This window comes from Sorex araneus, chromosome 7 (assembly GCF_027595985.1).
Source record: "Sorex araneus isolate mSorAra2 chromosome 7, mSorAra2.pri, whole genome shotgun sequence".
NCBI classification, from domain to species: domain Eukaryota; kingdom Metazoa; phylum Chordata; class Mammalia; order Eulipotyphla; family Soricidae; genus Sorex; species Sorex araneus.
In genome coordinates this window covers 16,042,117-16,046,739 of record NC_073308.1, presented here as the reverse complement: position 1 = coordinate 16,046,739, position 4,623 = coordinate 16,042,117, and the positions used below count along the sequence as shown (strand labels likewise).

The 4,623-nt window shown below is 43.2% G+C and overlaps 1 pseudogene; it reads right to left on the bottom strand.

Annotated features, from left to right (window-relative positions):
* Positions 1-1,448: 1,448 nt before the first annotated feature.
* Positions 1,449-1,520, bottom strand: LOC129406726 (U2 spliceosomal RNA; annotated as a pseudogene).
* Positions 1,521-4,623: the final 3,103 nt, after the last annotated feature.

The following is a 4,623-nucleotide window of genomic DNA, read 5'->3' as shown; positions in this document are numbered from 1 at the left end:
TATATACTAAAAGTATGTCTATATATAAACGATATAAATATTCTCTGTCTTCCAGTTTGTAAAACTCCCATCTTCCCCTTTCTCGGAACTGATTCAGAACTTCAGTCTTTCATCTATCCATTTTCTCATTATTCACTCATTCTTATGTTCACTCATTCAGTCATTCATTCCTTCATTTAACAAGCTCTCATACAGTTCAGCTGAGTAGAAGGCAATGAATTAACCAGAAAAAATCCTTCCTTCTCAAAGCTTTTATTTATTCTGTGGTGAAATTAGGCAGTGTAGGTAAGTAAAGGTGTGTTTATCTTGAAAGAAAGGGAGTGAAGAGAAACGTCCTGGATGCTAGGTTACTGTCAGAGGATTATCCCTGCAGCCAGGGTTGGCAGTAGGAGGGGCCGGTGGAGTGCTGGCGAATGTTAGGTAGCTGAACCAAGGAGAGGAGCTGATGCTGAAGCAGGGAATTGAAGAGGAAGGGGACAGGCCACGCAGCTAACTAGAGGAATCCCGGTTCCTGATTGGGATATCTGGGCTTCTCGGGTCGAGGTTTGATCCCTGGATTCCTGCTAATTCCCAGGACTCCTCAGAATGAGGACTGATCCTCAGCCCAAGTCTGAGAGGTCAGACTTGACCGCTACCATCCCTTTAACAGATAAGTGCTTCAGCCTCTGGGGATATGACGCAGGGTTCTTGGGTGTGGTAGAATACATTTTCCCAATTCCTAGTGCTGTTCCTGGGTCTCTGACCTCACACACTGGTGACACACAGACACACCGAAAACACAGTGATAGAGACAGTGTTAGGAGACTGTGTCTTTACAGGGTCATGGGCCCATGTTTGTGTCTTCCTGGAGTGCCAGTGTCCCGCTGAGCTCAGTCATCCTTCACTTTTCAGATTTAGTCTTCTACCACATTTGGGTCTCAGGTAAACCAGAATAGGGCTCACGCATGACAGAGGAGGCAGAGTTCTCCTAGCCTGCAAGCCCACAGGTGCCTAATAATGTGCCTAAGTCTCTAGTCTTTTTATAATCTCATCTGGGGCTTCCAGAGTCACTAAATTCATTGTAACCATCCAAGACATCATATATACAATTGAGGACCTAAAGAAGAGAAGAATGAGGACTGGGTTGTAGGGGTTAAGGCATATGCCTTGCGTGCATCCAACCACAGTACAGCCAGTCTTTGGCACCACCTGGCATCCTGAGCATCACTGGGTGGCCCAGGTACTCGTTTAAGATCAATAGAGTTGATCCAAGCTGAGAACCGCCAGGAGGGTCCAGGCCCTCTGATTGGGAGATCCCCTCCCCCCAAAAAAGAAAAGAATGTTGATAAATTATAGGTAGGTAGAGAGAGACACAAACACAGAATTACAGCAGAATTTGGAGACTGGTTCTTTAATAGGCCACCGCATCACAAAGCCTGTATTTGTGATTTTCCTTCTTTTCCCTTCTCACAAGTTGGACTATATAACTGGTGATCAATTAGATACTACACTTGATCTTAGCCAAAAGGCCAAGAATCGATTGGTGATCAATCAGAGTATTCCAGAAGATTCTGAATTCTTGGTGATTCTTGCTCTCCTCAATTTTCAGTGACCGTCCATTAGACTGTCAGGATGGTCAGGTAAAAGGAAGTGCAGGATTCAGTTTACCTCTCATTCATGAGCATCTTCTCTCCATTCTCCCACTTAAGTAGAACACCCATGTTTTCTCTCAGCCCTAAACACTGTTCTGATATTGTTTTGGTCTGTCCATCTTCTTATTGGCCTAAAGTAACTGAACCAGCCTGTTTATTTCTACTGAAACAACAACGTTCTAAATTAGTCCAAATGTTCTAAATTAGTCCTAAAGTAGCTGAACCAGGTAGTTAATTTGTACTGAAACAACAACGTTCTAAATTAGCCCAAGCCCATGGCTCAGGAAAGGTAAATCTAGCTCTAACATATTGGCCTTTAGTTCTTCCTGTGTTTGAAAAGGTGCCTCCAGGGAGTCCTTCAGCAGACGGGAGGTCAGATCAACCAGAAACCCTCTGGTGCTAGGAAAGATTGGAAGTTCTGAATTGGAAGCTCCCTCGTTTGACTCTTGCATCGAGCCCCAACTGCAGTTCTCCTGCCATGTGGGTCTAAAACCCTTCTTATATAGCCCTGAAGCCCAGTTTTTCTATGTAAGTGAAGGATGGGATCTCGGGAGGCCCCCCAAGTGTTTCACTGTGAGTCCAGAAGTAGGACCTCTTTCATCCCTCACAGTTGCTATTTTCTGAAACCCAGGCTGGCTCCTTCTTTTCCACTCCCTTTAGTCCCTGGCACCATACTGTAAAAATCAAAAGTGGATGCTAAATAAATATTTGCCTACAGATTTGACCTTCAAACTACAAACCAATCTCAGAACTCTGCCGAGAGCTTCAAGCCAAGCACAAAATCATATTTGAACAATCACCCTTTGCAATCTAGAGGCTCCATGTTTCCCTCACTGCCTCTGTTAGCAAGGACCAGATTTGGGGCTCTTTTCCTTCCCGCACTGATAATGTGCCAAGGCACTTTGACCACTTACATCTGCTTCAACCCTAACAAAGACCAGGAGAAAGAGATAATGGTTTCAAGTCAAGACTCGGGCAAAGCAGAAACTACTCACGTTCCCCATATGAGTGGCTAAGTCACGACTTGCACTGAGGTTCTCACTCCAAGTTTCTGAGCACACGGGCTCAGAAACTGTCTTGTACTGCCATCGTTATTAGTTGTAGGACTTCTCAGAGAATTCTCCTCTTGCATAGGTGAGGTCCTGTTTCCCTTTTCGCTAAAACAAGACAAGCAAAATAATAGGTGGTGGAATGATGTTAATAATGCATTTAAGTGCCTGGGTCACTGCACACTTTCTCTCCTCAGCAAGAACATTTTTCCTGGTCTTGCCCAAATCGACTAAATGATGCAAAAGTGAGAACAGTCTTTAATTTGTTTTCATGATAATAAGAACAGCAATGTCTAGCCCTCAAACACTTTTTTTAAAAGTTCTTTTGAATTTTGATTAAGTATTCTTATCCAACCTGTGTTTTCTTTTAAGGTGCAATAACTAACTCATGATCATTTCTTCTTGTTTATTCATTTAAAACGCAAATAAAAGCAGATAATCAATAGATCATCATCTAAAACTCAAGGATTTACAAGTTAATAAGCTTGAGTCAATAGATATTCCATAACGAAGCCCTCAGTGCTGAACCTGACATAATTTGCTTTGCTCTAAGCTCGTTGACTTAATGCTTTAATTTAATTCCAATATTAACTGGAAAATCCAACAAAGAGGGGAAATTTAAATCCTGTTATATTAAAATGTTTTCAACACAACTCAGTAACATGTCACAGCTGCTTACATGAGCTCCAACACTCAATCCCAGAGTTCTGATGGGCCAGTTCACCCTATGGAGCTTGATAAGGGGCAACTACAGAAATGTACTAGCCATTACCTCAGCAATATCTCTACCAGTGTCCTTGGTTTCAGCCATAATAGCCTATCCTAACTTCTAGGCAAACTAAGAGGATCATGTTCCTCTGAAGAGACAACTTTTTGTATTCCTGGGGTCATCAATCATCCAAACTCTTCCAAAGTAGAATGGAATGATTAGGGGTAATAAGTTTTTTTTTAACAGCGCTGGGATCAAAGTCAGAGCCTTAAACATGTGAGGCTCTACTACTAAAATTATAAGACTTAGTCAAAAAGCACCATTCCAGTAAGCTCTTTTGTTAGCAACCTCAGTACAAGAGTCTCCACCATCCCTCAGAAGGAGCCCACTGCTGGGCTTATGCACATGTTTTCCTCAAGTCAAATGACAATCATTGTAAAATGTAAGGTTGGTGTGTTTCCCTCAGTCAGTTCTCAGTAGAGGATGGGTTTGGGTACACAAGCATTCACTGAGGACCAGAAATGTTTGTGAATCCCCTTTGCATTGCTTTGTCCCTCATAGGTAAAGAGAGAAGAAGAATAGTACTGATGCCTTTGAGTCTGTGAAATTGAGTGAACCCTGAGAAGGTGCTGATGAGAGGGGTCTGCTATTCCAAGTCAAATGCATGAATCTCTCAGGGTCCCAGAAATCTTTCCAGCTGACCTTCCAGATAAGAAATATTTCCATCTAGGGCTAGAGAGATTGGACATACAGCAGGTCGGGCACTTACCTTGTGCATAGCTAAACGGGGTCTGATCACAGACACCCTATATGGTCCCCTGGGCCCTTTGGGGAGTGATCTCATCACAGAGCCCAGAATAAACCCTGAGCACCACTGAGTAGGGCTCAAAAACAAATAAGCAAAATTTCCATCTACATGGGGAGAGACTGTGTGTCCTTTTTCATTCTCATCACATCACAACTGGACCATGGGGCTTTCCAGACTCTTTTCTTGGCCTACAGGACTGATACCATGTGACTTCTGCCCATCTCTGGCCCGTAGCCACATGCCCTCTCTCTTCCGCTCACATCCTCAGACACGCTCAGTTCATCCTGGAAGCAATAATGATGGGGATGACTTCTGCTCTCATGTTTAAGTGGAAGTTCTTCCAGAATCTTCTTTCCATTTTCTCCTTAAATCAAGAATAGCTCTTTCCCCACCTTCCCACCTAAACCCAAATACTACTTATACCCT